Genomic DNA, 6,875 nt, shown 5'->3' with positions numbered 1-6,875 from the left:
AACCTAGGAGGATCAAGATCCTTTACACCCTCTGCCACTGCACTCTCAAGCAGAAGAAGAGATAGGTTTTGGGTGTTTTCATAGTTTTGAGTGCCACATGTCGCCATCGAACCGACCCTCCGCCAAAGTCAGACGCCATAGAGGATCTCGATCCACTTTACTCACACACACTAGAGGGGAGGGGGGATGATAGGAAAGGGGGGGGGGAATACATATGACAAGAGTCGATCCTTAGACCTTTCACACTCCTACCGCCTACTCTACAAGTAGGAGCTGCAACCAGTGCGCTATGCACTAGATCCACAACGAATTGTTCTTCACATCTCTCTAAAAACCAAGTCCACATCCTCTTCAACAAGGGTGAGGTGCAGTGAGCATCGGATGGCTAAGAACATCTAGGCATGCGCCCTAAGGGGTTCTCAGCCACCCAATGTTCACTGCATCAGCGCAATGGCTGCAGACGATTTTCACACCTAAAAACTTGTTATGTCGAGGGTCTTGTGCTAGTCCTTCTCTCTATTCTGAAAACCCCTTCTTCCCTTTAAACTATGTTTTGATCTTCCTATTCTCCTCCCACTTTTTTCCTTCCCCTTTTTACCTGGTCTTGGTTTGATGCGTCCCATAACCATGTCAGTTTCGTTTTAGGTACTACTTCCATATGATTCTTCATTTTGAACAAAATAACAATCTATCTCATCTGCCTCAGTGCTAGTTTTTCTTTTTTCCTAATAAGAAAATAAGAAACAAGGGTTTTACAGAGAGTAGCAGCATTTAAACAGCATATTAACATTATCGAAAAGGCATTTCCTAGTCATTGCCTCATGGGCAATATTTTTTTACCACAAAAACTAAGTCGTTGTTAGTCATCAAGCAAAATGTTAAGGTAAGCAAAAAATGCTTTGTTTCCATATAGAGAGGTATAGTAAACCAGGGCCAAAAAAATTTGTGATTGCCTTCCATAACCATTGGAGTTTTTCATCATCGCTCCAAATATCATTCACCTCCCATCCGTTCTCCCGTGCCTTTATCATCCAATGTAGAAGACCCCTCACTGCTACTGCCTCACCACCTTTTCCTATCATCAAATAATTAGCTCGAAGTAAGATACATCTTCCTTTAGTTAGAGCATATGCCCACCCAGAGATGTTTTTAGTTAGGTTTGAAATCCTTTTTATAATAAGGACTTTCTTACCAAAAGAGGCAAATTGTGGGAAAAATGACAATTATGAGAGTAGGGACAGTTACCAGTGATGCTACAAAAATATCAGATAATCCGTTAGTAATCCAGTATTCAACCTGTTTTAGAATTGTGTATAGATTTCAAGTCCAAAAATAACTTGGTTTACGATTATGGATTAAGTAGCAAGTGTGTATGAAGGCGAAGAACAAAAAATTCAGTTTATTTCAACGTATATCATTAGAGTTAAAGAATTACTTAATTAAATTAGTAAAATAGGGGAAAATAAGTAAATCAGGTTTGAGTCCCAATGGGCTAGCAGCCGAAATTCTTCTTGAAAATTCGCAATAAAGGAAGATGTGACAGGTGGTCTCTTGATGATTGTGGCAAAACCCACACATAGGGTCAATATCCACCCACTTTTGTCGAGTGTTTTTTTTTTTTTTTTTTTTTTTGGTTAACCAAGGTGTTCGGGCCAGCTTACTCACACCTCGACTAATCCTCGAGGAGACTAGCACAGCAACTCACCGCCATGGTCTCCACTTAAATCGCAAATGCATATATGAGTAGTCGTACTTGGGATTGTGCGCCTATCCACACAATCCCCGAGTAGCCGAGTGTCTTTATTGGGGATTCTTTCATAGGCAATTCTCTAAAAGAAGAGCTTAAATTTGGGGTGGATATTGAGTTTCGAAAAATAGCACCACAACTGTAAATAAGGAGATGAACAAGAACGCCTAGTTGAGCATCCATTAAAGTTAGTTAGTGAATTAGTTTTAAGATATTTGGCAGTGAGTTTAGTTGTGAGAGACTCCTCCTTTAAAAGATGGCACCACCATCGATCAGGTTCGAGGGATATGGGGATTTAGAGAATAGATTTAGTCAATGACAATGGCAGTAATGAATTCAAAAGACCAATGTTCCATTGATTCCATATAATGAAATCACTAACTTTAGCTAACAATAGGGGAGGATTAGTAGCAAATGAACTACTATTCAAACAAGTTGTATAAGAAGTATATAACCAAGGGCATTCAAAATAGGAGCGTTTTTTGCCATTGCCAATTTTCAAAATTAGAATTTTTTTCAAAGTTGGGAGAATGCTTACAATGTTCTTCCAGCATGGGAGCATAGGGATCCTTGTTTCTTCAAGGATTTTTTTTTTTTTCTAATAAGAAACTGACCTATTGTGGAAGGATTTAGCCTTGAGAATATAGGCCTATAGGGCTTTTTGTTCATTAATAAGGAGTCACCACCCTAGTTTGAGAAGTAAATCTTAGTTTTGAGTTTCTGAATCCCTATCCCAAGGCCTCCCTTGACTTTTGAGGAGCATACTTTACGGCAACCAATGAGGTGAAGTTTTTTTTATCTGTCATTATCATTATTCCAGAAGTGAATGTATATGAAATCTAATTCCTTGCAAATTACTTTTGAAAAAGCAAAGCACGACATTAGATATGAAGGGATCGAAGAAAGAGCTAACTAAACAAGAACCGTTTTCCAGCATAAGACAGAAAATTGACTTTCCAAGTGCCTCCATACTAGTTAGCCTATACTATTTCTTCTGTCTCTCTTGTTTAAACTATTTTATTAGTTTTTTTCCACATGTTAATACCCACCCCCCTTTGTTTAAAGTTTCTTAATGGACTCTCTGTCTCTCTTGGTCACATCAATCTTTCACTCTAAAATTGAGCCACTCCCCTCCCTTTGACTTTCATATCTTCCTGGTTTCCGAAGATATATTCTTTCTCTATAACTCTCTGGTCTTAAACCTTCCAGCGGTTTTCTCTTTATCCTTCTTATTTTTATTCGCTAGTGGAAGCCATTTTGGTCAATTCACCCTTTCTACCCCCCCTGAATGGAGTCTATTCCAGAGAATCTTGGTATCCTTGGGTCCTCTCCATCTTTTGTGCCCAGTGAGACTGCTGCTTTGCTCCCTGCTGGTGGAAAATCCCTTGGTCGCTCTTGACGTGCAGTAGCTCGTTCCCTCACTTCTCTATTCAATTTGGAAAGCTGCACAAATCAATGAGCTATCTGTTGAAGGTCGGCGTGCAAGTCCTTCAAAGATAAGAATGGCTAATTTGGGAAGCTCGTAGGTCAAAGGTTATCATTCTTCACCTTGCTCCTTTTCTGGTTACATTGTTGGATTCCATAAACCTAATAGAGATGAACTTCGAAACTATCTTGTCTCCCTATGGGAACCTGGATGGGCCTCATATATTTGTTGTTTCGAGAAAGGAAGTTTCTTTGTAGAATTCTGGAATAGCAGGACACGTGATTTGGTTTTTAATGTTGCACCTTGGTGGTTTCACCGATCTCTGATACATCTTATTTCCCACTCTTTAGATGATAAAACTTATGATATGGAACACGAGTTCTTTCCTCTTTGGATCGAAGTGCTTCGTGTTACACTCGTGCACTAATTCAGTCAATTTTAAACTTTTATAATTGGTCTCATGCCTGATGTGGAAAGTATTAGTGGTTTTTGGATTGCGTCAACCTATTGTTTGAAAGGGAGGGATGACACTACTTGCAAATGTAGTTCTTGCCTAAACCACTGCAAAGGATTTGAACCTTCTAAGCCTAAGCAGTAAGTGACCTAATACCTCCCCACTTGAACCCCCTTACATAGTAAAATGGGACAAGAAGACCTTACACACATCCTTAAGGAACACCCTAATGATTGGAAAAAGAGGGTTGGAGGCTAGAAAATATAGCAACTGGGAATGCCACTGGCAACACTCCACCGATAGGACAACCTCTAGCCGATGACATCCTTCTGATGGCCCTTGTTATGTTGAAATGGCTCAAATACTCATGGGACCCCTACGTGCATCACGGCCAACTCAAACCAACCTCCCACACTACATGAAACCTTTACCTATGAATTGCACACCTTGTGAGTCCAAGGTGGAGGGTCCGCGTGACTGAGCCATCAGCTTAAACCGGTTTGGTCCTGAACTAATGCGTAGGCAAACCGACCCTAAGACCTCTCACTATTAAGGATATTTTTGCTCATTTCTCACTTGGACAAAACATAGGAGAGGGAAAGAAAAGAGGAAAAAGGGAAGGAGAAGAAGAAGGAAGGAAGGGGAGGAGCTCCAGTCTACTACGAGTGTTGCCGGTTGCCACCAAAGGTAAGTGTATGCCTTCCCTAACTCCATTTCCTTTCCATTTTAGCTTTGGATAGTTATTGAACTAAGGATTCGCCAGGTTGAAGGGGTACACCTCGACCCCGGTGACTTATGATAGTTGGGGTGGTGTACATTTCACTCCCCCGCATGTTCCCCAAGTTCAAAGTGAGTTACCCAAGCTCCTGAGCCATTTTGACCAAATAGGGAAGTTAGGGTTTTGACTGTTTTTTAGGCGTATCTCCCAAATGGCTCAGTGGAAATGGAATTAATTAGGGTAAAAAGAAAGATGGGAAGACCCCACACAATCCTCGTGGAACAATCCCAAGAAATTAGGCCCGAGCTGACAAAGTCCATTGAAGTTACTGAACTTTTGAGTAGGTCACCGGCTGGACATTCTGCAACCGGTGATATCCTGAAGTCCAAATTGGCCTCTATTCAGGCCACTGGCTAGAAAAAAGTTTCCAATTGGTGACATGTTGCCAGTGAAGTTGTTGAACTGTCTGTCGAATTTGACAGTTTTGACACTTTTAAGGAGAAACCCTTTGGGACCGCATTGGTACTCTTAACACGTATTAATATCGTTTACCTTCATAAGTACGGCAAAGACAATCACAATTTAGTGAGGCCTAGTGGGGTTAGAATTAGGTATCCAACTTGGGAAATATTACTTGCCCGACAGACAAGGTGAGTGATGTTATGACTTTCTTTTGGAGTGTTTTAACCTTATAGAAATTGTATGCATGCCATAGCAATCGTGTTAGTCAGTTCAATTACATATATGATATTTTTTAACTGTATAATGTGTTTTATTGAAATTGAAATGTATATATGATTTTAATTGTGTGATGGGATTAGTAAGGCCGAGGTCGATTTCAATACCGTGATCATTGTGTAGATGATTGCATCATGCATTGGGTGAACATTAGAGTTAGCTATGGCTATGGATGCACGGTGTGGCTGATGGTAATTCGGGTGATACGTTATCCCATACTAAACTATATGTATACTAGATAGGCTTGGACATGAATGTGATATGGCCAATGGAGATTTCAATATCTTATTCCATACTACTTGTATCTTTATGGAAGACATGTAGCATATTATGGTGAGGTTTTATTCCCTATGCTACGATCCCTTGCCAACAGGGGGTAAGGTGTTGGATAACTCAACTGTGGTATGTTCCATGAACCCTTACATATGCCACTTCTATGGTACAATGTGATTTCTATTAGAGGCAAAAACTAGTCCAGCATGGCCAATAGAAATTTTGGTGTCTTGACTGCTAGGAAGGGTTGTTAGGGGTTTGCTGGGATCGATGGTCGTATTCCAAAACCGACAGGCTCACGACCAGGGTTTGTATCATTGGGTGACGAATGTACAATTTATGGGACCATGGATACAACATAGCACGTCATAGTAGCATGAACCTGAATTAGTTGCATGTTAGATGGTTAAAGTAAAATGAATTGCATCATTCTCGCATCACGGCTTATGTGTGTATGTGTTTACATGAACCCCATCCCTTACTGAGATAGTTGGAGCTCACACCACATGCGTGTTTCTTTTTAGATGATGATGCAGGTGCCATCATGCTGTAGTGCAGTGACACATACTCGTTGATGGCTGAGTATGGTGGCAACTAGTGGACACCAGAGCCTGAAGAGCATGATCTTGGTTGTGCTTGCGATACATGTGCGTATGTTGCATCTTGAGCCGAGAGTAGAGATGCCATCTTCTTTGGTGTCGTATTTTTGGATGTTATTTTGTGGATTGGTGTTATTTTATGGATTAATATACTTATGTTTTGGTAAATTGTGGTAAGGAATAAACTTGTTATGTAATATATACTTAACACTAGTTCTTCCCTTATGGATTTACATGATTTCACTTATATTGTACACTGATTTCCGCTGCTATGATTTTAGATGGTTCAGTTATATTGTATTTGTGATTGTTAAGGTATTGCTATCAGAGATCCGGCTAGAGATATAGGAATGGTAAGCGTCTTATTTACACCGTTGGTATCCTAGCAGGAGTGGGGTGTGACACTTGGTATCCTTGATAGTTTCTTCTTGGAAGAATCTATCAAACATGTTGTTTGTTGTGATGGAACACCAATTGAAGTCTTTCTCAACTCTATGGAGATTATTGGTCTCCCTCCCTTCATAGCTAGAGTTCAAATTTCTTTTAAAAGATGGTGCCCTGCTTATTTGACTACCAGAATTAGAAATGTTGTTGGTATTGTTAGCTCGGTTGCTCTGAAATTTGAGATTTTTTCCATATGTAAAGCTTGTGGCCACATTTATCATGATACCGAATTTTGTCCATTTGTGAAAGCATCTCCTATTGCGAGATTACCTCCACAAGGGTTCTTTAATGATACTTGTGGGTGTTAGGCAATGAAGAATTCAAGAATTGAATACTTGAAGTTATTCCAAACATCAAGTATGCAAGGCGACATGAAGATGCTAAAGACCTTCTACATGAAGTTTAAATGAAGACCCCTAGTGTCGAATCATTTGTAACAAGCACACACGTTGCACGTACAACACAACATTCTCATG

General features: G+C 40.1%; 1 long non-coding RNA gene across 1 annotated transcript; it reads left to right on the top strand.

Moving 5' to 3' along the window:
- The first annotated feature begins 2,842 nt into the window (after positions 1-2,842).
- Positions 2,843-6,209, top strand: LOC122087615. Its single transcript, XR_006142782.1, has 2 exons — positions 2,843-3,280; positions 5,881-6,209. It is a non-coding gene; the product is annotated as an uncharacterized LOC122087615 (long non-coding RNA).
- Positions 6,210-6,875: the final 666 nt, after the last annotated feature.

Source organism: Macadamia integrifolia, chromosome 8 (assembly GCF_013358625.1).
Source record: "Macadamia integrifolia cultivar HAES 741 chromosome 8, SCU_Mint_v3, whole genome shotgun sequence".
Lineage (NCBI taxonomy): Eukaryota > Viridiplantae > Streptophyta > Magnoliopsida > Proteales > Proteaceae > Macadamia > Macadamia integrifolia.
Note: the sequence above shows the minus strand (reverse complement) of the source record. Positions and strands in the feature narration are given on the sequence as shown.